The sequence below is a fragment of the Hyperolius riggenbachi genome, chromosome 2 (assembly GCF_040937935.1).
Source record: "Hyperolius riggenbachi isolate aHypRig1 chromosome 2, aHypRig1.pri, whole genome shotgun sequence".
Taxonomy (NCBI): domain Eukaryota; kingdom Metazoa; phylum Chordata; class Amphibia; order Anura; family Hyperoliidae; genus Hyperolius; species Hyperolius riggenbachi.
In genome coordinates, this window is record NC_090647.1 from 343266981 (window position 1) to 343294054 (window position 27074).

At 41.4% G+C, this 27074-nt stretch overlaps 1 protein-coding gene across 2 annotated transcripts in view; it reads right to left on the minus strand.

The window, feature by feature from the left end:
- The window catches only part of FOXP4 (forkhead box P4), a 114327-nt gene extending 87776 nt beyond the window's left edge, over positions 1-26551 (minus strand). Inside the window, exon 1 of one of the 2 annotated variants that reach the window (XM_068269506.1) lies at positions 25844-26551. The gene's annotated coding sequence lies outside the window, so the exon portion shown is untranslated. Of the gene's footprint in view, positions 1-24873; positions 24892-25843 lie in introns of those variants that run through there. The other variant, XM_068269507.1, reaches the window with a different exon arrangement.
- Between the last annotated feature and the right edge of the window lie 523 nt (positions 26552-27074).

Sequence of the window (27074 nt, forward strand, 5' to 3'; positions counted from 1 at the left end):
TAGATGTAAAAATACAAAAGGTACAAAACAGGTTTCCTTCTTATTTTACACACAACCTAGAGAAAAGGCAAAAACAGTCACTAGACAAAATTATTACATGAAAGAACATGGACGTTAAATTGAATTCAATCTTAGTAACAGGTTAGCATTAGAAGTTCTCAAATGGACCATGTCCAGATGTTACATAAATACGAGCAAAAAGACAGCAATGTTCACATAAAAACTGGCCCAAACTCAACAGAGCAATAGCACTTATCAAATCCAAAACCAACAAGGGTGTCTGACTACTGCTTAAGCAAATATTCACAGGCCTTTGGAAAGGTGATCTGCATTAATGCCATAGATTGGCATGTCTAAATGAACAGTTGGCTTGACGACATTAAACTGAAACTGACAGCACTGCCCTCAGAGAATTACGCCCAGAAGGCAAAATTATATATTCTAAATGATTATACAATTCAGGATGGCTTTGCTATAAGAACGTCACACTAATCAATGCCTTAGTTTCTCTATAAGGAATACTGAAAAGCAACTGAACACCATCAGCATATTTACATACTTACATACTTATTTTACTAAAGATACTAAACCTGACAAGGATAAAATTCCATATGAAGACTATAGATCGATATGTGTCAACCATATCCACAAAGTGTATCCTTGTGCTGGGCCAGATCACAACATTAGTGGGAGGATGCTGAAAGGTTAGTAAACTACTGATTGTGTAGAACGTACGTAAAAAATCCAGGGTTTTCTACATCCTGATGTTCTCCTACTTTATATACCAATACTTGTCTTACTGCATTCTATGTGAAGTACCATAAACTTATCACACACAGTACTTCAATAACTAATGGAATCAAGGTACCAGTACCATTATTTTGTTTTTGGGGAACTCTATGCCATGACAAAGGGGAGGCTGTTTTTATGAGGGTGGTTTATGGGGTGGCTTGTGGGGAGGAAAATGTGTGATTGTATAACACAAAACATTTTTAAGCCTATTCTAATAAATCATTTTTGATATTTTGATATATTTGTGGTAATAGATTATTATTTAGTAGTCATAGAAAGGACAAATGCCTGAAAAGATATGTTGTTTATTCATTATTATATAGAGGCATCCTCCCCCTTATGATCATTTTTCTGGATATATGATTGAGGTTCCACACAGAGACACATTTCCCTCCCACTTTCTGTAATTGATTTTCCTACCAGTACCATTACCTGCATGGAAATAGTAAAGCTAGCCATACACACTTATAGACTGCCACCTGCAATGACAAAACAATCAATCCCTCTCTAATCGAAATCTGACAAGAGAAGAAATGATTCCTGCCATGCACAGCACTTTGATTTTCAATAGTTTTTAGCAAAAACTATTAAAAATAAATGAAACAGCAGTGACTCACTACTCAATGCAGTTCAATGCTATAGGCCATCGACTGACCACTGCTTCCTCCCGCCAGCTCCGTCTCGATCAACGGAGATTGTCTGTCCTGTCCAATTGTTTTGATCGATATTCGGTCTAAATCAATCAATAGGCCTGAACAATTTTTGGAAAAAATTGAATTGAGCGATTTCTGTCCAAAATTACGATTACGATTCAATCCACGATTTCCTTCAAATCAAGCTTTGTTCCCCCCCCCTTTGTGCCTGTCTGTTCCCCCTCTGTCCCTGTCTCTCATTGTGCCCCCATTTGCCTCTTCATGCCTCCTCTGGGTCTCTCTAATGCCTCCTTTGTGTCTCTGTGCCCACTCTGTTTCTCTTTGTGCCCCCTCTCTGTCTCCTGTGTCTCTCTCTCTGCCCACGCTGTCTCTCTCTGTGCCTCCTCTGTCCCCCAAGTTGCATCAGTTCTGGACATAGCTTCAAGCACAAGTCCAGCGATGCCCGTCTATCCACTTTGCCTCCTGCAGGCTCTACTGCACGGCATACTTCCTGTATATATTATGTGACATACAGGAACCCGAAGTTTTGCCAAGCACAAGAGGCGGCAGAGGGCGATAGAGGTTGGAAGGTATGTCCAACGCTGCGGGCACTGGAACTTTGGGAAAGTTTGAAGGCGCTTCTTCAAAATTCCTCATGTTGAAATGACGTGATTGCGATATTCGCCGCTTTGACAATTCTGAAATTGTGATCTTGGTGATCGCGATTTCGATTTAAATTCGATTTATCTTTCAGGCCTATCAATCAAAATATCTATTGATCAAAGACGTTGGCACACAGATTTCGGGCAAATTCAATCAGTGTGATGGCCACCTTATCTAAAATCTGATATTTCTACTCATCCTGATCTTGACTTTGACTTGATTTACAATTTACATATTTATTTCAGGAGTGATGTAACCAATTACAATCCTGCACATTATGTACAGAAATTTTATTTTGAATCCTAAAAACATCTCCAGAGTCCCTTGTGGCTTTTATGTGGTGTCTTTCTACCACTATGGACTAACATTACCTCTCAAGCAAATACACTTATCACTTTATTCCTTTATAAGACCAAATTAAATATAAATATGGAATGATATTACCAAGTAAAATCACAATAGCTGTAAACCCTTATATCAAGACCTAGGTTTGCACCAGGCGTAACCATGTTTATATAAATGGTGGCAAAAAAACAAAATTTCCCCGCATTTCCCTCTTTTACGAAAAAGAGATAAAAATGCATTTATCCACTATTTATTTTAGAGAATTTCAACTTTTCTGGATTGCCAAATATTCCCTGCTCTTGCTTATGGAAAAAAAGCTTTCACACACCTCACACAATTTATTGATTCTTTCTACCTAAACTATGAGTATAACATTACCTCCTCTAAACTCTAAACAATTCTCAAACAAACACATAGATAATTTAGGGAAGCACTACAGTTATATCCAATTCCATGGACCTTTGCAGAGTATTTATAAAAGTGGAGACAAATTTGGTTTAACTCCACTTTTTTTAAACCTTCTCTCCCGTTTTGTCTGTTGTTGTAAAACAGAAAAACTGTTGAAAAAAAGTGAAGAATTAAAGGGTGGAGTAGTGACTGGCAGTCCATGTTCAAATATTGGCCATGTTTGTGAGGGTTTCCTGTGGACAAACTGGTTTCCTTCCCCATCTCAAAAACATGCTGGTTGATTTCCACTCTCAACCCTCCCCAAAACAAGCCTAATGCTGGGCATAGACGGTTCGTTTTATATTATCAATCGAGCCGCTGATGGCTTGATTGATAATATTCAACTTGTCCGATCACCGCGGCGGGTCGATACCGAGCTCGATCCCCACGTGCAGACAATGGTAGAAACGAATTGCTGATAAGGAAGTGCCCGCGGGGACGAGTGGGGATCGATCCACACGCGGACTAGCGGTGACGCGCTGGCTCGATACCGGCGCATAAACGAACCTTCTATGCCCAGCATAATTGGCTGCCCTTTTGTACACAGTCCTCATAGACTGGCATCGTTACCCGTAGTATTTTTTGTTAAATGCAACTGTATTATCTGGTTAATTGTGTTATCATGTATGTCTCCTGTATACTGCACCACTGTTGTGTTTGTTGCTGAGCTCTGTATGTGCCAAATCCAATTCCAGGCATGACCCTGTCATGCTTGGCGAAATAAATGATTCTGATAATGCCATGATTGGGTTTATGGCTATAGTAGGAAATAGAATTAAGAAATGGAGATAAATGCTAAAAGTACAGATACAGGAGGAGGCAATTCAACCCCCAAAGTCAGGGTACATTTACACTATGTAAGCTGTGCCGTGCTGCATTGCCACATTTCAACGCATTGTCCAAACAATTAACAGATGATGTTATCCAAGTGCATTGTTTAAAGTGCATGACTTGATAATGTATACGTTGTTTAAATATAAATAAATATGTTAGCCATATTACTCTCATCTCATGTTCCCTTTAAAGTGTACCTGAGACTAATAAAAGGAAAGAATTTTTACGTACCTGGGGCTTCCTCCGGCCCCCTTCAGGCTGTGGGCTCCCTTACTATTCTCCCGAGGCACTTGATCCTCCTCTAGCCGCCCCGGTGAATCCTCCAGTTAGCGCATTCCATGCTCCCATCACAGGGAGTGTTCTGTGCCTGTGACGGGAGCGCAATGGGACCATGCGCACATGGCCGGGCATGCAGAGTACAGCACACAACTGGAGGATTTACCAGGACAGCTAGCAGAGAATCCAAGCAGCCTGGGAAGACGCTTTCCCTTTATTAGTCTCAGGTTTCCATTAAGCTGGAAGCAAGCTGCTTATGCTTTGTTTTCTGTTGTTCACTCTGTTCATTAAAGGAAATAAGAGACAGCAAACTGTATATCTCAATGATGTATATTGAACAGGTAAGGTACAATTTCCAAACGTTTTTAGTATTTCAAGCAGTACATTCTAATAAGTTCCCTATCAAATCTTCTCAAATGCTTAAAGCAAACCTGAAGCGTGAAACTCCCTTCGGGTTGGATACTTACCTATTGTCCTCGCACCATCCCCTGGTTTCACGCAGTTACATGTCTTTGCGACTCTGGCTGTTTCCAAAAGTACTTGCATCCCCCAGAATAGGGCGCATCTGTATTGTGCATGCCTGAGCCTAGACTTGACGTGTGCACAGTATGGATCTGCTTGTCTGCTCATGGAGGGCCAAAGACGTGTTTGACCAAGCTGGCCGAAGGACTTCACCAGGACCCAGCGCTGAAACAAAGTAGTGGAGAGGATTGGGAATGCTCTATGGGGTCCAGAGCCTTCACTCTACATAGGTAAGTATCAAACTATTATTTCTCTTAGCTTCAGCACTAAACACAATATGTAGGGCGAGGATTATGCTTCATGGACAACAGAATGGGCAGATTGTGCCTCGATGCTATTACTTACACAGGTGGGGGAGGGAAGAAGAAAAGAATATCTATGTTTGTTTAAACTTCTACCAGGACACGCTGGGTTTACACAGGAACAGAAAAATTATGTTGTAGTGACCTTTTATAGCAGTTTACAAATGATGGAAAAAAAGTTATTTAAAACTAAGTGCAATAACTGCCATAACACAAGAGTACTTTCAAAATGCATCCCATAGATATTTTTAGAGCTATCAACAAATGGCAGATTTTCATCAGAGATTATCGTTTATGATCATCTTGGGTTTAAAGTTACTGTGATTACTACTGTCGCTCCACAAGATTCATCAAATTTTGCATACTTAAACCAGAGCAAGTGAGCAAGGACAGTTTCCCATGATGCTTGACTCCCGAATATGCAAATGCTTTCTTTATACCCAAAAAAGCCAGGCACACACCCAGTACCCAGTACCACTTTTCACAGAGCCACATCAATCCAACGTACATATAGCCTGTTTCGGACATTCTGGTCTTATGGGATAAGGCTTGGACCCGTACTGCAGAATACCCAGAGAGCTCCTGGTGACCCAGAACCACTAAGAGAGTATAAGGAGCTAAAGAGGATCAGCTGTGATGCTGATCCTCTGCCTCTAATACTTTTAGCCATAGACCCTGAACAAGCATGCAGATCAGATGTTTGATTTACGTTTTACTACATTTGCCGAATGCTTGTTTCAGGTGTGATTCAGACACTACTGATGCATGAAAGATAAACAGAATGTCAGTCAACTGGTATTGTTCAAAAAGGGAATAAATATGGCGGCCTCCATATCCCTCTCAGGTCAGTTGCCCTTTAAGTGAGCAAGTACAGTTTCCCAATGATGCCTCATGGGTAATTTTACTGAAGTGATAGGGATATGGAGGCTAACATATTTATTTCCTTTTAAACAATGCAAATTGCCTATCTGCCCTGCTGATCCTCTGCCTCCAATATTTTCAGCCATGATCCCTGAACAAGCATGCAGATCAGGTGCTGTGACTGAAGTCTAACCCGATAAGCTGCATGCTTCTTTCACGTGTGTGATTCAGACACTACTGCAGCCAAAGATTTCAGTAGGACTGCCAGGCACCTGGTATTGTGTAAAAAGAACCCAAAGTGGGCAATTGGGGGGCAGATGGGACACAGAGGCATGTTTTCTGCCTCATAACATACCTCTGTGTCCTCACACCACCGCTCTTTGCCCCCCACTGCCGCACTATAGACCCCCAAGCTTGGCAACATTATTTGTCACTATCTCAGAGGTAAACACAGGGAGAGAGATTCCCTGTTCAAAACGTCCGCCAGGGGCATTCTTACAGGATTTCCAGAGCTGCCACTGGGCAGCTTTCTCTCCCTGGCTACACCTCCTGCTATTCCCCTGCCTCCTGCACGCTGGATGAGAGAATGAATCTTTCATCCCAGCGATGGCACGGAGCGTGTTTTTGCGGCTACCTGATCTGCTCAGCCCCACGGAACAGGTAGCCTACTTTTTTTTTTTGAGCCCACCTTGGGCTGTCTTTAATAGGAAACACATATGGCTGCCTCTACATAATTCTCACTTCAGGTTCCCTTTAAAGCTGAATTAGCGATCTAGGTACTCTGTACCAGTGATCTGTTATGACGAATAGCTAAGTTAGCATAACTGGTGATGCCACTCATAATTATGTAATATGCAAAGGAGCAGATACGTGCCTAGAGATGGCCTCCTAGCACATGAGCAACAAGATTATCTCACCACCGGCTTTACATCACATACACAAATGATGTATCTGTAACCACTAAATATTCAGATCAATTGTTGTTCCATGTACTAACTGTAGTTTACACATTCCTTTCATGTGACATTATCTTCCTTGACATGCACATTCTTTCCACTTGAATCTCAAATAAAACACATAATTCACAAAAAAAACACCCTCCCTGACTAACTGATCAGAATAGCCACTGATTTATAAATCTGCCACGCTGAAGCAATATGATTTAAATAGACATGGGGCCTGATTTATTTAGCCATCACCAGCGAGTCCAGAGGACTCCTAATGGAGATACCATAAATACTGTACTATGCAAGGTTCTAAAGATAAGCGCTACAGATGGATAGTTACTCAATAAAAGATTTCACAGATCAGTGTAAACGTTATGAAACAGTCAACCGACAAACGGATAGTGGGTACAGATATTGTTATGGGGTTTCTGTAAGCCCTATGTAACACTGTCTATTGCAGTCCAATAAAGTCTTGAAAATGGGTGTACAGTCCCTTTAAGATGTATGCGCTCCAGTAAGGTGTCAGTTTCACCTGAATCAAGAACTCTCAGTATGGTAGGTAGCGCTCCTCAATATACATGTATCCAGCTATAAACGTCTCATATGGTATTGCACTCACCCCGTCCAATTGACCACTGCTAGATTGGTTATAAATCGTTCATCTAGTGTCCTGCACCGACTGTGCGCTTGCTGCTCCCTCTTCTTCTCCTGATTTCACATCCACTGGCTCAAAGACGTCATATATACCTCACAGGATGAGAAAAATCCCACATAGTACAGTTCCGTAGGTTAAAAGTACTTTTTATTATAAAATTTCCCTCACAGATTCCTCCAGTTGTAACAGCGTGTAGAGTAATTTAGAACAGGCTCTCCCCGTGCCTCCTGGTCAGGCTCGTTCAGAAGATCCCGTTGCCGCCTCCGGTCACTGCTCGTCTCCTCGTATCGGCGCAGCGTGTGTGCAGTAGTTCCTGACAGTCCGATAGGCTCCTATAGAGGTTGAGTCTATCGTACTCTCAGGAACACACGCTGCGCCGGCACGAGGAGACGAGCGGTGACCGGAGGCGGCAACGGGATCTTCTGAACGAGCCTGACTGCTCTCTACACACTGTTACAACTGGAGGAATCTGTGAGTGAAATTTTATAATAAAAAGTACTTTTAACTTACGGAACAGTACTATGTGGGATTTTTCTCATCCTGTGAGGTATAGATGACGTCTTTGAGCCAGTGGATGTGAAATCAGGAGAAGAAAAGGAGCAGGAAGCGCACAGGTGCAGGACACTAGATGAACGATTTATGACTAATCTAGCAGTGGTCAATTGGACGGGGTGAGTGCAATACCATATGAGATGTTTATAGCTGGATACATGTATATTGAGGAGCGCTACCTACCATACTGAGAATAAATACTGTACTGTACTGTACTGCAATCTGGGCTGGACTTACGGAATGGTCTGCCATTAGGTAAGACGTTGCAAGTTGCGTTTGGGACGTTTCAGAATGTGGAGAGTATTGCTGAGACATTAGTAGTTGTGTGATCGTAGTCTCATGCACATACAGTGGTTTGCAAAAGTATTCGGCCCCCTTGAAGTTTTACACATTTTGTCACATTACTGCCACAAACATGAATCAATTTTGTTGGAATTCCACGTAAAAGACCAACACAAAGTGGTATACACATGAGAAGTGGAATGAAAATCATACATGACTCCAAACACTTTTTACAAATAAATAACTGCAAAGTGAGGTGTGCGTAATTATTCAGCCTCCTTTGGTCTGAGTGCAGTCAGTTGCCCACAGACATTGCCTGATGAGTGCTAATGACTAAATAGAGTGCACCTGTGTGTAATCTAATGTCAGTAAAAATACAGCTGCTCTGTGATAGCCTCAGAGGTTGTCTAAGAGAATATTGGGAGCAACAACACCATGAAGTCCAAAGAACACACCAGACAGGTTAGGGATAAAGCTATTGAGAAATTTAAAGCAGGATTAGGCTACAAAAAGATTTCCAAAGTCTTGAACATCCCACGGAGCACTGTTCAAGCGATCCTTCAGAAATGGGAGTATGGCACAACTGTAAACTTACCAAGACAAGGCCATCCACCTAAACTCACAGGCCGAACAAGGAGAGCGCTGATCAGAAATGTAGTCAAGAGGCCCATGGTGACTCTGGACGAGCTACAGAGATCTACAGCTCAGGTGGGGGAATCTGTCCATAGGACAACTATTAGTCGTGCACTGCACAAAGTAGGCCTTTATGGAAGAGTTTCAAGAAGAAAGCTAATGTTAACAGAAAAGCATAAGAAGTCCCATTTGCAGTTTGCCACAAGCCATGTGGGGGACACAGCAACCATGTGGAAGAAGGTGCTCTGGTCAGATGAGACCAAAATGGAACTTTTTGGCCAAAATGCAAAACGCTATGTGTGGCGGAAAACTAACACTGCACATCACTCTGAACAAACCATCCCCACTGTCAAATTTGGTAGTGGCAGGATCATGCTCGGGGGGGTGCATTTTTTCAGCAGGGACAGGGAAGCTGGTCAGAGTTGATGGGAAGGTGGATGGAGCCAAATACAGGGCAAACTTGGAAGAAAACCTCTTTAAGTCTGCAAAAGACTTGAGACTGGGGCGGAGGTTCACCTTCCAGCAGGACAACGACACTAAACATAAAGCCAGGGCAACAATGGAATGGTTTAAAACAAAACATATCCGTGTGATATAATGGCCCAGTCAAAGTCCAGGTCTAAATCCAATTGAGAATATGTGGAAAGATCTGAAAACTGCTGTTCACAAACGCTATCTATCTAATCTGACTGAGCTGGAGCTGTTGTGTAGAATAGGCATGGATTTCAGTCTCTAGATGTGCAAAGCTGGTAGAGACATATCCTAAAAGACTGGCAGCTGTAATTGCAGCAAAAGGTGGTTCTACAAAGTATTGACTCAAGGGGCTGAATAATTACGCACACCCCACTTTGCAGTTATTTATTTGTAAAAATGTTTGGAATTATGTATGATTTTCGTTCCACTTCTCATGTGTACATCACTTTGTATTGGTCTTTCATGTGGAATTCCCAAAAAAATTTATTTTTGTGGCAGTAATATGACAAAATGTGGAAAATTTCAAGGGGGCTGAATACTTTTGCACACCACTGTATTTGCAGTCAGGCCTCTTTTAATAAATCTAAGCTGTCCTGGATTTACTTATTAAAGAGGAATCATAGTGAAAATAATGTAAACAATATTTTTTTTCATCTATAATATTCATTTATAAGTGATTTAGTCAGTATTTTCCCCTTGCAAAATCTTTCCTCTCCCCGATTTACTTTCTGAAATGTATCACAGGTGGTGACATCTTTAGGCCTGTTAGGTGCAGCTCTGCTGAATGTTTGTTTCTGAGAATTCCTGAAGCCAGTGGAAATAATAGCTGGTTTCCCATAATGTTCTGGGGGGTGAATTCCTTATAGTTAAACAGCCTAGGCTAAGCATCAATGGTAGGGTGGGGCTACATACCAATCTACAGCTAGATATATATATATATATATATATATATATATATATATATATATATATATATATATATATATATATATATATATTAATATATTAGTATTTCTGGTGCTTAAAGGGAACCTGGACTGAGAGGGATATGGATGTTTCCTTTTAAACAATACCAGTTGCCTGGCAGTCCTGTTGATCTCTTTGGCTGCAGCTGAGACTGAATCACACACCTGAAACAAGCATGCAGCTAATCCAGTCTGACTTCAGTCAGAGCACCTGATCTGCATGCTTGTTCAGGGGCTGTGGCTAAAAGTGTTAGAGACACAGGATCAGCAAGACAGTCAGGCAACTGGAGTTATTTTAAAAGGAAAAATCCATATCCTTCTCAGTTTAGGTTCCCTTTAAACAAGGAAAGTTACCATAAAAATGGGCATCCTGAATAATTTACTGCATTCTACCATATATATACACCACAGTGCCTCTTTAAAAGGCTCTTGCCGTGGATGCATGCATGCAACTGCAGTCATGCAGCTCGTAATGCATATTCCTTTCAACGGGACTCACTATGCTTTGATATGACCTTATGATATGAGGGTGACAGTTCCTAAACATGGCACTCAACTTTCATTGCAGAGGCTTTAACCACTTGAGGACCCACCCTTTACCCCCCCTTAAGGACCAGCGCTGGTTTGATTGATCTGTGCTGGGTGGGCTCTGCAGCCCCCAGCACAGATCAGGGTGCAGGCAGGGAGATCAGATTGCCCCCCTTTTTTCCCCCCTATGGGGATGATGTGCTGGGGGGGTCTGATCTCTCCTGCCTGCTGTGGGTGGCGGGGGGGGCACCTCAAAGCCCCCCTCCGCGGCGAAATTCCTCCCTCCCTCTCCTACCTGCTGCCTCCCCCGGTGATCGGGGCTGCACAGGACGGCTATCCGTCCTGTGCAGCCAGTGACAGGACGTCCCCTGTCACATGGCGGCGATCCCCGGCCGCTGATTGGCCGGGGATCGCCGATCTGCCTTACGCCGCTGCTGCGCAGCAGCGCCGTACAAATGTAAACAAAGCGGATTATTTCCGCTTGTGTTTACATCTAGCCTGCGAGCCGCCATCGGCGGCCCGCAGGCTATTCACGGAGCCCCCCGCCGTGATTTGACAGGAAGCAGCCGCTCGTACGAGCGGCTGCTTCCTGATTAATTAGGCTGCAGCTGGCGACGCAGTACTGCGTCGCTGGTCCTGCAGCTGCCACTTTGCCGACGCACGTTATGAGTGTGCGGTCGGCAAGTGGTTAAAGAGGAACTCCAGTGAAAATAATGCAATAAAAAAGTGCTTCATTTTTACAATAATTATGTCAGTGTTCTCCCCAGGCTCTTTTAGCCGGGTGCTCCACCCGGCTGGATTTGGTGACCACCCGGCTGTCATCGGCTCACCTCCTATGCTGTAAGCAGAGTTGCCCTGCATTTTCATCTCAACCCACCCGGCTACTATTTCATGCCACCCGGCTACTATTTCATGCCACCCGGTTGGAAACATTTTCTGGGGAGAACGCTGTATGTATAAATCATTTAGTCAGTGTTTGCCCATTGTAAAATCTGTTAAATCCTTGATTTATATTCTGACGTTTATCACATGGTTACATTTTTACTGCTGGCATGTGATGAAGCTGCTGCTTGCCGTTTTGGCAGTTGTAAACAGCTGTAAACCGCTATATCCCACAATGCAACAAGGTTCACAGACAGGAAACTGCCAGAAGTACCTCGGTACTCAGCTTCTTGTGGGAGGGGTTTCACCACAATATCAGTCATACAGCGCCCCCTGATGGTCCGTTTGTGAAAAGGAATAGATTTCTCATGTAAAAGGGGGTATCAGCTACTGATTGTGATTAAGTTCAATTCTTGGTCGGAGTTTCTCTTTAAGACTCATTCACACAATCATCCTGGTGCTTATATTCCCATCAGTTATCTTGTTAAAAAACTGTTATAAGGGCTCGTTCATACTGGGCGCTCATTTTTCATTGCTTTAACTGTAGAAACAAACTGAGGTCAAATGAGGTCAAAGGTCAAATGAGGCACTAGGCAAGATAGCAGTTTTGGTTCCTGTTCGGCACCTGGCAAACCATTGGTAAGGTGAGGTAGGAATTGGGGCTCAGAAGAGGTAACAGCAAGGCCCCTGGACACCCATCAGACCCTAAGCACCAGTCTAGGTTGCACATGGGTAATTCAGCTGTGACTCCAAAACAGAAGTTTGGTTGTTACGACATTATTATTATTATTTAGTATTTATATAGCGCCGACATATTACGCAGCGCTGTACAGTGTATATATATATATATATATCTTGTCACTAACTGTCCCTCAAAGGAGCTCACAATCTAATCCCTACCATTGCCATATGTCTATATTATGTAGTGTAAGTACTGTAGTCTAGGGCCAATTTTTAGGGGGAGCCAATTAACTTATCTGTATGTTTTTGGAATGTGGGAGGAAACCGGAGTGCCCGGAGGAAACCCACGCAGACACGGAGAGAACATACAAACTCTTTGCAGATAGTGCCCATTATTATTTATGGAGATAACAAATATACATTCATTTGGTTCTTAACATTCACAAGTGCGGTTACATTGCATTATTTTATATTATTCTTTAGAATAAAATAAAGTACATTAACTCACTGTTCCTGTGATAAAAGCTCTAAAAGCCCCATTAATCACACGGCCATATTCCCAGCCCTGGTCTGCACCAAAAAAGTCAGTGTATATGACGTGAAGAGTGATACAGATTATGAGAGGTATGTTAGGTATCTGCTCCAGAGCAGACTTATATATTTATGAGGCACAAGACAAGTTATAAAAGTAGACATGACAAAGACGTACAGACACAACATAGAGACATAATAGATATATGCCTAATACACACAGGGATGGTGTACAAGGACAGCACGGAAAACAGACAAGAAACAGATGTGCAGCCAATATATGGAGACAAAATACAATATGCAGAGACAAGACAAAGATTTATAGATACAACACAGCAAGATAAGATACAGGACAAAAATGTTTATTAACTTTTCTAGCTAAATGTACCATTAATGTTTGAATGCTTAGCTGTGGAATCAGGGGTACTTTACATTCTTCTGAAATACAATGTACAATAGAAGTTCAATACAGTTTTAACCTTTTCTTGTCACAGTGCAATTATCACTTCAAACTTCACAGACCAGTCCCTATTCAGGGGCTACACAAAGACAAGTAAAGTTTACTGAATACTGATTACTTGCACCGTGTAGCAGTTGTTTAGCTGTGTAATATTTCTCAGAAAATGGATTGTATGGGCTGATCATAGTTATTTTATTAATTATAGAATACTTATGTAGTGGGAGGACTGTGTCATTCAAGGGCTGCATATTTATCATTTTGCACAGATTTTCCAGCATGACACAAGGTTTCTGCAGCCGCTATTTATCACTAAGGCATCAAGTACACACTGCCTGTTCACAGTTAGTAGAAATATCATGCCTAAAGCTAAGTACACACGCTAGACTAGTGCCTACCCTGCCGTGTATGAGCACTGTTCTGACCTGTCCTGTGCCTACAGCCAAGTGACTAATCCAATTCTGTGAGGAACAGAAGAGAGACGACGGCATGAGGGAGTGGCTTCTGGAAGGCGGGGAAAGGAGGGGCAATGCACATGGGCTCACTAACCTTGCGGAGCATCTTCACTCATGCTAAATTCTCAGCCGAGAGAGTCCCTTACGGCAAACTTTCCTTTAGCATGTGTGCAAACTGTAGTTTAGCATGTATGGGAACTTTAGTGACATATAGTAAAATGCAGTAAATCATTCAGGATACCCACTAATTTTCAGCATCATGAAACACTTCCTATAGCTATATATGGTTGTATATTGGTATGTACCAATGTATCACTGGCCCTCCCAGTGATGCTAAACCTAGGCTATTTACATATGCAGAATTCTCCTCCCAGAGCATTCTGGGAGACCAGGCCTTATTTTCACTGGCTGCGGAATTTTCAGAGACAAACATTCTGCATGGCTGCACCTGGCAGGATGTTGCCACCGGTGATAAATTTCAGAATGTAAATCAAGGTGAGGAAATAGTTTACAATGGGTAAACACTGACTAAATAATTTATAAATCAATACTGTAAATAAAAAAATCAGCATTTGAAAGCACACTTAAGCTTTACAATTTATATCTGCATAATTGACATACCTTGGAGCTAGAGGATGAGTAATTTGCGAAAGTTGTGAAATACTAGCGTTACCTCACAATGGCACAATTCACAAAAGGCCGGTATAATTGCGCAAAGTACTGCCCTAATATATCTGAGTGATTTCTAATAGTTTATCAACTGAAAATGTAATGAAACATTTTATAAAATCTATGTGCAAGTGGGCAGGGTAGGAGTGGCAAAGGATCAATTGCCCATAGCAATGCACTGCATCTAGCAGTAAACCAAGAGTGGTTGATCAATGCTTGATTTCTGCTAGTATCTCATCAAAATTGAGCATGTGGATTGATTATAGTTTCCACCATCATGCGTCTGACACGACAACCACTCACTCCACAGGCTCTATGGGCCTCCAAATTTCTGCCACTTCCCTCCTATGTGCAAAGTAGTCTCTCCTCCAGCAGGCTAACTGAGTGACTAATAACTGGTGATATACAGGCAGAAGTGGCTGTGCAAATCTCAATGCCCTGAGACTCTGTGATTTGCATAGCTGAGTAAGGAGCATTTCCACTAGCAACTACACTGCTGGGGGAGTTGGATGCATGCTGCAGAAATCTACAGCATGCAATCCTTATTTTTACCTGCAGCGCACCGTTTGGCTCCACAATGGCCCAACCGCATTCAACGGACATTACTCCATTGGCATGCATTGGTTGCAGATCTATTGCAGAGAATCACAATACAAATTCACATCTAGTGAAAACTGGCCCTAAGGGTCCTTATAAACTATATCAGTTGCTGTCAGTTGTAACTGAACAGACAACTGATGTGCAGTCCAGTGTCCATGCTTCTCTATGGCTTCTTTCACACTATACGCAGAAAAACAGAATCTTTTTCACAATGCACTGCTATGGAGAAAAACAAAAACGCATTAAAACGGCATGCAATGCAACGCATTAAGATACATTAAGTGTAAAAAGGGCCTTACGGGTTTCCCAAAACAATTTTTTAAGTGCAAAGAGGATTATACCAATTATGAACGGAGAGGGTCGACACTTATAATTTTTCAGTTTAAGCCCATTGTAAACTAAATTCTAACTTTTAATTTGCCTGATAGATGAGTTTAGGATAGGATGTACGTGTTAAGCCCAATCTACACGATACGATTCTTTGTGCGATTCAATTACGATTCTATTTACGATCCGATTAAATCCGACATGTTTGAACGGGATTCGATTCAATTCAATTTGATTTGCCATTGCAAAACAATAGCAAATCGAATCGAATCCCGGACATGTCGGATTTAATCGGATTGTAAATAGAATCGTAATCGAATCGCACAAAGAATCGTATTGTGTAGATGTGGCTTAAAGGTCTTGTCTAATGCTTATAAGTCCAGAGAACTTATAGCTGTTTATACGTAAACAATTATTTATAGAGGTACTTTACGTAGTAATTTACTAAAGCATACAGTATATCTACTCATGACCCGAAGAGAGTTACAATTCTTTTGAACTTCCTCACATCCTGATAGAATATTTTAAATCCACAGTGGACTTTCACCACCCTTTACTAGTAATTCTTTTAACATGCAAATCTCCACTGACCCACACAGGAATTAAAATTAGCCAAGCAAAGCCTGTAGCTGCTGGGTACTTAACCAACTGTCCGCTAATTGATTGCCGCTGGCTTTTATAAGATTATAATTTCTTTCCATTCCTAGATCAGTGAAAATGTGCTTGTTAGGAAAATTTACTGCTCATTACTACCCCTAACCTCACATCTTTTTTAGTAATTTACTCCCACAAGGTGTGATTTCCTAAAGAGATGTTTAGTAATGAGTAATAGAGATCAGCTGGATCTTACCTGTAAGAAAAACTACATCCTTCTACCAAGGGAGTGAAAAAAGGGAACATGTATATTTTTAAGTCTTTATGCACATACGCTCACCAACCACTTACACAAGTTCTTATCTGCAGAAAAAAGTAATGCTCATCTAGGACTGGCAATGGTATAGGGTTTGGTTGCAAGGTTGTAATGAGGGTTGTGGAGGTGGAGTCAAGAGTCGGCACAATTTTTGTGTACTTTGAGTCAGAGGCGGTGGTTTCGTAAACTGAAGAGTTGGATGATTTTTGTACCCACTCCATAGCCCTGCAAGGAGCAATTTTGGGTACCTGGAGTCAGGTTTCATGAACTGAGGAGTCGGATGATTTTTGTACTGACTCCACAGCCCTGGTTGTAATTCCAGCTTGTGATATTCTGTTTCCCATCAATTTTGTGATCTCTCCCCATGCAATTCAGCTACCTGTAACCAATTCCCCTTTGGGTAAACCTTTTTTCTCAGGCCTATTCATAGCCTTGCCCCTTAACGTAAACCTTTGTTGATGCCTAACCTTAAAGGGAACCTGAACTGAATAAAATTATTTAAAATAAACACATGATATAGCTGCAAATGAATATTACATACTTACCTCGCCATCAGTTCCTCTCAGAAGTTCACCATTTTCTTCTTACAGTGATCCCTTCCAGTTCTGACAATATTTTGTCAGAACTGAAATATACCATTTGCTGCCAGTTATATATCAGCTGCTGTCAGTTGCAACTGAATGTGCAAGGTAATGTCCATGTTTCCCTTTGGCTCAAGTGGGCAATATTACAGTTTAACAGTTTGCTGACCAGGAAGTTGTTATGGGCTAATAGCCATTTTCAAAATGGGGGACAGATTTCCATTGATAACAGTGGACAAACAGGATGCAGGAGAGGAGAAAGAGATTGATGAATAGACTACACAGGAGGTAAGTATGCCGTGTTTATGTTTATTTTGACTTTTAATTTTCAATTCAGGTTCTCTTTAACCTCTCCCATAAACATAAAACCTTTCCTGATACCTAACCTTCACTCTATGGAATCTTCCCAAAATCAACGGCCTGCAGTATACCCGGGTGATTCACTTTTAGCAGTTTATCAAATGGAAAGTGTGATCATGTTGGGAAATCTAGGGGCAAGTGAGCAAGGTAGAAGTGGGTAATCCAACTCCCCTCAGCCCAATCTAATGCCTTTCTACAGGCATACAACCATCCTCAGAGCCAATAATGGCAGTATAGCACCTAAGCATTGACAAAAATAACCCTTATTAGCCTTCTTTGTCTATGTGCAGTTGTAGGTTGAATGTGGTGATATGAAAACCGTCTGATAATCAATTATAAGCACAGCAGAAATTAGTAGGCACATGCACTCAACTGTCTTCCCTACACTGTAGATGGAAGTTGTGCGGACTTCAAGGAAGCAGGAAAACACCCTGTATGGTATCACTTACTAAAAAGCGTCTCGTGTGAAATCACAAAGTCTCATAATAGTAGTGTCAATATGTGAAGAAACCTAAAATGTATGGGCTGTTAACAAAATAAGTTGCATTATAACCTCCACCATACAGCTTAAATAATGCACATAGCTGTTTATAGTTATTCATGTTAATAAAGTCCAAATATATTTTTTTTATATTACATGACCTGGTCCAAATATCTGTTTTTTCTAACATCATGTGACATGCACTCAACAATACAAAAGTCTAAAGTTCTACTGTCTTCATTGCAGTAGCAGGGGTACCACAATGCAATTCCTCATCTCCTCCTGCCTATTAAAGTGTCCCTAGATGGGGCAGAAGGTAAGCTCTGCCTCTCTCAAAAGGGTTATGTAAACACAATCAGATAAGATAAAATTAGGAGTCCTTCTGCTGACCTACACATTCAAAAGTTACAGAAGCAGTGTAAAGGATCATATAGACCTTGTACGTATAAAAACAACTACCTATCATATTCGGTTAGTGAAGTTAGTTCGGTTAGTGAATTCGCTAAAAGCTGAACTCATCTATGACTGGAGTACATATTACAAATAGGTTTATTCAGAAAAATATTTGGGAATTCTACACTGCTACATAGTTCTTGTAGACATTATGACTGGAGATAATCCAAAGAGCTGCTTGAGAGGCAAATCTTCATGTTTATTATTAAGGGTAGCACAGTAACTGAGTGGATGGCAAATCCACTTTTCCACTCTAGAGTCTGAGGTTCCATTTCTGACCAGGAAATGATCTACATGGAGGTTATATATTCTACCTGTATTTGCATTGGTTTCCTCCAGGCACTCCGGTTTCCTCCCAAATCCCAAAAACACAGCAGTAAGTTGGTTCCTTTTCCATCAAATTGACTCTTGTTCATGACACAGATGTAAAACTTTAGTATCAATTATGAAATCCTTTGAGGGACAGCTAGTAACTTTAGTGTAAAGCACTGCAGAAATTGTCATCTCTATACATAATGTTATTATTCCTGCATTCATATTTATAAGAACACCAACTGACATTGGGATGAAGCAAACTTACATGGTGCCCTATTCATGAATGAATTCATGTCAGTGAATCCTCTACAGCGATATCTAATAGAAATGGCATTTTCATTTACAGATATCTGTATTCCACTAATGAGATGAATGACATATGTCACCCAGGCGTGTGTGTCATCTGACATGTGCTGAGAGCTCTGTGAAGCACTAGTTTATAAAGAAGTCACAGCAGATATGAGCAAACACAACAGCAATCTGCTTGAAGTATACACGAAGAGACAGATGTACATGGACATCTGCCGTTATGCCACCGCAGAGAAAAAAATCATTTATCTTGGAACCCGCCAGAAAACTGTGACAATTAGGGCTAGGAAACATGCAGCAAATACTGAAGCAATGACAAATCTCCAGGCGCAACTGGATCTTATGCATCCAATGCAGCTGCTGGCAACTATGGCACATTAGCAGCATGTCTCTACTACAAAGTTGCTGGTAGGACATGGCCCTTCACCCAAACTAATCATTTAAGGCAACGGAGGCCATGCACCAGGTGACAGTCATGCATGCTTGCCTCAGCGAACCTAGTACTGTCCTATGGAAAGGTGAGGGGGGAGAGAAGCAGGAGGATCCCCTCTGTGCACCTGTACACTGGGACAAAGCAATCAGGATGACTACTATTCACTTGCAATCTGTTGGGTGCAGAAGAAAAATGAAGCCTATGAAGACATCAGGCTGTCAGCCAGTCATTTCGTATACTATCTGTATGGGGCTTAAGAGTATCTATCATACCACTGAATGCAAATATACCTTCATAGGCATTAACTAATCCTCTGATTGTTCTTTTGTCTTTTCTGGAAAATTATAATAATTGGAAATAAATGATCTTTATTATTGATCACATATGCAAAGAACAGCATTATGAATGGCTACCTTTGCGTGGAATCCACATCTCCCATACCTCATCTTGTGGTTATGATGCTGCTTGATACCCTAGCAACAATAACCATCTTAACATTTACCATCCGCTACCATTAAAATAGCCTGTGTGGTTGTATTTGGATCAATAACTGATTCCTCTTATATTATGGTGTGAATTAAGCAAGACTGTGGTGTTAGCGCAGATTAAAACAACATAAGAATGTACTGATTTTGTATATTTAGAACATAAAATCATTCATATTTGTAAATATCTCCCAAAAAGGCCACAATCTAATGTCCCTATGACATTCCCACAGAGCAAGGATCTTCAAGTCAGTCACTGGTTATCCTACTAGTGTTTACATGGGAAGTGGGAGGAAACGAGAGCAAGTGGAGAAAACCCACACAAACATGGGATGAACACACAGACTCCACATACCACAGATTATTCAACATGGCCTCACCTAGCCTGCATACTGCATGGCATTGTACCATAAATCTGCATACTACAGTAACAAGCTTGAGAAAATCAGCTTTCTTTCTGTGGTTATTAAACTGCTGTTGTCCATGAGTTCTGTGCTCAGTGGCAGTTTGCTCTCATGTCCACGCTGGCATTTACACTTTGTACAAGACTCAGAATTAACAAAAGACAAAGAAGTTCAATGAAAGCAGAGGCTACTCTGTGCAACACTGCTTGAAAAGCAAACACAGTTGAGACAGATTTCATACCATATTCTTTTGAAAGACTAGTCACACATAAGTGGTCTTAAGAAATGTGTGATCTCAAGTCGCTCGTTTGTTCAGAAAATCGTGGGAATTTTAGAGGAGATATCCTCGCAGCAAACAATGTTACAATGTTCCCAGGGAAAAAAAAAGAGGATCTGTGGAGCTGGAAGTTTGGCCGGTTTTCATTCACAGAAAAATCTGTTCGCCTGTCTGTTTTGCTACTATAACATTATCCAACAGATGCGTCCGACCTGTGAGCCTACATAGTAATGGCATTAAGACATCTTATGTACTGGGAAGTTGGTTTTTCATCATTTCTGCCCTTGCCATATCTATTTACAAACATGATTTTTTTGAAAAAGTTGTTTCTCTAGAATTGAAGGATTTCCCTACAAATCTCGTAAGATTGTTTTAGGTCTATGGGAAGCCAAAGACTTGTCATTTTTGTAGATATTTAAGACTAATTGCAAATATTGTTCTTTCTGGATTTGTCTCTGCCTTTGGTTCCTAATCATAATTATAGCGTAGTTGTAAACGCCTGCTTTGTTGATCTAAGTGGCTGATGTAAACTGCATCAATCCTTCCTGGTGATCATGTCAAATATCCAACCATTTGCAAGGAAGTTCCATTTTTACATCCAGTATTCCCGCATCTGATTGGATGTTTGAGGAGATCTCAGTAAAACTTTACTATTCATTGCTGTGCATCTCCTTTAGTAAATCTAAATTAATGAATCTTCAATGGGAAGCTGTAGTGATGAAACAAATCAGTACTTGTATTGTAATTTCACATCCATGTCACCTCGGTGCATATAAATGCCCTGTAGTCCACCAAACATCAGCTCAGTGGCGAATAAATGCTGTGGTTTGAATGTTGGCAGCTATGTCTTCATCATGCAGAACAATGAGACATAAGTGGAACAGAACGGAGGGGCTAAAGGGAGACACTCCCGAGCGTACATGGTGTCAGTGACCTGGACCTACAATGAGGCCCGCACCACTACAAAAACATGAAGTGTCCTGAAGTCTCATAGGAAATAGAAAGTGTCACACTGACAGGATCACCCACACAATGTCACATTTGCTACAGAATATGCAACAGTGGTGGCCTCACTGCACACGCTTGGATTTTAATGGCACATTTCCTGCCTCATTACACACCAAAGTTATGGGGTCTGAGAGCCGCTGTTGGGTGACTGTGTAGTACTATGGCCCCCTCCCTTCAGACCTATTGGTCTCAGCTGTGCAAACATCCCATCCTCACCCAAAAAATACTTCCCTGTTCCGACAGGGGCACACAGCTGGTCTCTGAGGCCCTGATAGTGCTCTACAAGCACAACTATTCTGGATCCACTGTCCTGTGTTCCGCACACCTACTGTAGGTACCTATGTAGGTGTATACTGTCTGTAATGGCCATGATGCATTCTAGCACATATACTGAATGGTGATAACTGAATCATTTGTGTCAAGTCCTGCAGCGTTACTTCCATTGCGATTCTGTATATTCTGTCTCCTGTGAAAATGGGTAACAGCCCAGGAAAAAGAAAACTTTATAGACACTGTGATTTCTGACAAATGAACAGTAGGAAGTAAAATCACATCAGTTAGATTGCCCTGAAGATAACACTGAGGAGAAACCTGTGCCCGGAAGGCAGCATTGTGAAGTACTGTTACATCACATAACATAATGCTGCTGCATCCAATGCAACAGGTGTTAGTTTATATAGGAAAATACACCAGTTACTTCTACAGAAAGCAGAAAGGAAAGAAAAAATAATGAAGGATTCATCTTAATGACTTAACTAACAGCATGTGATTTTTTTTAAGCCAAAATATATTGCCAAGGCAACCTTGACAGTGAAAAACAGGCAAAAACAGCCAACTTTACAGCTCTAATTGTTTCTTTAATGCCACAGTCAGAGTAAATTAGAAGTATCTCTCTGTCTACATGTATTTTGCTTTTCTAATAGGTGGATTAAGTCAGAAACAAATAGTCCTGCATATAGTCAGTGAATCCTAAAGCAGTCTAACCTATAGTCAGTCACATTCAAGCAAGCATACTAGTACGTTGCTCGGGCTCTTTGAATTGGCTTATTCTCTACTTTGACTGATATACTATGCTCAGAGTTGAGCCATACATACAGCACACTGATGCCCGGACACACAGGAGAGGAGCTATTACTAAAAAAGTGGATGAACTATTGTTGCGATGCAATCTTCAGCATGGTGTCAGTGGCAAGACTTTATAAAAAGGGCTCAGGGACAGAGTGGCAGGGACAAAAAGCATAGCTTAAATTCTGAAAGGGGGCTTACGAAGCATGAGGAAAAGCCAAATCTGTCGCCAGGTTCACACATCTAGCAAAAGCAGCACCAGCATAGCAAGATGGGGCAATTTACTAACTTTTCCTTTCACCCATAACTACAACTGCAAGATTTTGATGGTAAAAAAAAATGTAGGAATCATTTTTAAATGTGAATATTATTTGTCCCTCAAGGAACTTTTTGTAAAATGAATCTGAGGATTTCCAAACTCCTGAGATCCAAGGGTGTCTCAAAACCAAAACAGAGATGCCATTTAACAATACAACTGAAACCTAAATGAAAGTCCTTCTTGTGAAAACTGTGGCCTATCCAATTAAATTTTAAGATTTCACGCTTATCTGTTAAATTTCCCTTAATAAAAAGCTACAGAATGGAACAATCAAATTAGACAAAAAGCAGCATTAGCGGGAGGTGCTCACAGAAAAATCACAGGACAGATGCAGAACAAAACGGACAACTTGCCAGCTCACACGCTACTGTGTCTACTTTTTTTCTTGGACAGAACTGTGCCTATTGGTTAAAAAAACAGCTACATTGTACACATTTTTGTAGGAATTTTAGTATTTCCTGGGTTTAGTATTTTAGTATTTTCTTGTTTAGAAACATTTTTGTCTGGAAAAGTTTGTATTCTTCTGTATATTTACTATATGAAGACCTATTGTCTTTTGCGTGCAGTATCCATCTATTCCAAGGACTTGAAACTTGTGTAAAAAAAAAAAAAGGGTAAAAAATATATGGTACATGAAAAAGTAAAGATAGATACATATATTTGCATTGTGAAGATAAATAGATATATATTTCTATACTGAAGCCTAAATCAGTGAGAGTATTAAAACTAAAAGCGCAAGTCCCATAGTCATGTAACTGCTACCTTACTGAGCCAAAAACGTTCTTATGGTGTACCTCAATGCCTGGTATTGTTAGAGAGAAAAACTAGCGCACACATACCAAACCGCAGGCATGTGAAACTATTAAAGCACAACAAAAAGCCGTACACCTGTAACCATCCCAGGTATAATAGACACAATATCCCACTATGGCATGTCGTTATGGGATCCTGACAGACTTTCCTACATCCCCTATTCCCTGATGTACACAACTGCATGTGCAATCATTTATGGGCATGAAGCTTTATAAATGTCTGGTCACAGGGTTGTTTTATTGCCTACTGATGTAAAGTTATTAGAATACAACATGCACCCTAGTACAGTGTGAATATATATGGTGGTCGTTCAGAAAATTGAACGACCACCATATTATCACAAATCTGAGTAACAGTAGTGATGCAGGTAGCATAATTTTTTTGGTAACTCATATGAAATTGTGAAGTATTTGCATGTCCATTGTTGTAGTTTTCTCTGTAACTTCTACATGTAATGATTAACCTATGTACAAACACAGCTATATGTATGCTCGCCATCCTGACGACAGTGTTCAAACAAAAGCCACACAAGAGGCTTTCTAGGAATAAGCACTTTAGTAGCAAGGCCATAAATGAATGTTGAGCCATCAGGGGTCAAGCAGAGGTGGCCAAGAAAAAAAAATGTCCCACTCTAGAGGAGTGAGTAACTGAAGCCTCCCCTATGAACTCCAATAAAGTATAAGGATTTTCAGTGCAATTAAGACAAAACGTCCTGAACCTTTATTCCCCACACCTAAATATTTCATCAATTTCAAAGTATAAGTATCGACACGCGCATCACTCATAACAGAACATGTACTTTCAGCGTTGAAATTGTGTCTATAAAGGCAGTAAATGCTTGATGAAGGAAAAATATTCAATGGCTACATACGTATAGGCGTTCTGTAGAGGTCTTTTAAAAAGTCAGCCCTGAGGCCACACTGCTAAACGTGTGCACTAAAAGAAGTATTAACTTGAATCTGTAGATATATATGACAATGCAAATTATGTTGGCATTAGTTCTAATAACCAAGAATATTTTGGCATCTATATTCCCAACATATCTCCATATATTTACATACCAAGCACACACTTAGAAACACCCACACAGATAATGGGAGCAATCATTCCCTGATTACTGTCACCTCGTTAACGCATGGGGAAGTGACATGCAAGTCTCACAAGATTTGCCCTGAACCCTACCTAGTCAGTAAATCCTTTTCACCAGCACAGAGTAGAATTAGGCACACTATTAGACTGCAATTATTTGCTGTAATAGTTCAAAACAAAGTTTACATGATGTATACATCCTCACAAGTTATACTAGCACCATTGACAATATATAGGATAAGTTGAAATATGCATTTACCTGTACTGAAATCACCAAATAGAAGGAAAATGATGATTCCTTTCATTTCTGTCTTATTACTTTTATAGATGGTGTACTGCTGCAGGTTCTCCATAAAAGCCATCAGTAGGCATCTGTTATTCTTAGGACATGCTCAATAATTACAGCTGCCAGGCTAGACCAGCACTGATCCAGCTTGATCAAAAAACTGTAAATTGGCACAAAACTAAAGCAAAAAGTGGAGCAGATGTTTGATTCTGACTGGTCATTCTGAGCAGCGTTTGCACCTGTTTTGCTCCAATATCGGACCTTGCACTAGTTTTGATAAATATGGTTCACTGAGCATATGTTACACAACGTATGTTAGCATATCAGGAATCTGTGGCCTATGTGCCTCACTAGCCAATAAAAGTGTTTACCAAACTTCTTATACAGCAGCACACATGGGAGTGTAGTGAAAGGAGCAAGACTGCAGACTAGTGTCCCCATATAATTGTTACACTTGCTTTGAGGATCCCATACGTGTGATCACACGGCCCAGGTCTAATCTAAAGGTAGCCATACACGTATCAATTTTTCTGTTGACTTTAACTGATCTAATCTGCTAGAAATCGATGCCCCAACATGCTGGCCAGATCAATCATCAGATCGATCTTCATACGAAATTGATCGAACAAGAAGGTAGATATCAATCGGTGGCATGTCGGAAACGTTGGCCCACACTGCGACTTAATAGATATTTAATAACCTATTCAAAATCTATGTGCAGTGTGTGGAAGGATTCAATCAGATCGATCCCTATCTGATCAGATTATGATCTGAGAGGGATCTATCTTTTGGACACATCGAGCTTAACTTATTTCAACATACACATGCACAACATTACAGTACAATCGGGGCTTTGTGGGGAAGAGAGAGCAGTAATTGTGTCCTGTAATCTATACGTGTATGTAATTCATCGTACGGGGTATTTCACAAGAATCCAGATTACCTCTAGATACGTTGCAAGTGCCTTCCTAGACGTGATCGGCCAGATACCGAATCCATGCAGCGCTTCAGAACATCAACAAAACTTAGGTGGAGCGCGGAGAGAAGTTTTTGTTGTCGCGAGTGGCAGCGACTCCTCCAGCCCACCGACTCCCTCAGTCACATAGGCGGCAGCCAGCGCGTGTCCGCGGGCCCCGGGGATCCCACAGCAGCAGGTGGAAGGAAGGCTCTCCGCCGCCACAACGTGCACACACACAAATATCCCCTATACAAACTTCACGGGAAGGGAGAGACCGTCCTCGCTTCTTCCCAAGCAGAAGGCAGAGAGTGACTGGATACAGAAACAGCCGAAAAAAGCCCTCCTTCCTCGCCCCCCCACCGTGACACTACAAAGACAAGAGCAGAGCAGCACCTCTCTCTATCTGCTCCGAGCCCCTTCCCCTCCCAAAACAGCACACAAAACACATTCAGACAATCCTTCCCCGGCCCCCTCCTCCCTCTCTCTGCAAGACACCAGCTCTGAGACTGAAAGCAAAGGAGGCAGGCTAGGGAAGAAGAAGAAAAGATTGGGTCTTCTCTTTAGGCACGAAATCTGAGCCGCCTCTTCACATCTCAGTGCACACGCGGATTCAGACAGGGCTTATTCACAAGAAAGGCAGCAGCAGCTCGCTCTGCCGGCTCGGAGGACGCTTCCAGCCCGCTTTTCTTCTGCCACTCTTTTCTTCTAGCTGGGCTCCCCCCCCGGCCTCCCACTGGCTGCACATTTCCAAGGGGGGGAGAGAAAAAGTTTGGACTTGTTTTTGTTTGCTTTTTGTGTGTGACTTATCTTGTAGGTGACAAACCCAGCACCTCCAAGACTGGGATTTGGGGGAAAGAAGGACAGTGAGAGTTGAAGCCTAGTAAGTGCACTGCCTGTGAGGAATAGTACCCGGGCATGTCCTTCCAGCTCTTCTACACCTTCATTTCTCAACTTTCTAATTTCTAAAATTGTGTGTGTGTATTTTCCACCCACAGAATGACAACTTGCAGACAGGACAAATAGCACAAATGGAAAGCAATGGCAAATAACTCTAGCATCTTGGTACCTAGTTGGATTACCATGTAGACAGTATGGATGAAGTTTTTGTTCCATCTATATGGGTTTCCTCAGGGTGCTGCTTCTAACTCCACCTAAAAGCCAAAAAGTTATTGGCATCTTATAGTATACTAGTAAAAAATAAAATAACGGGTGCTAG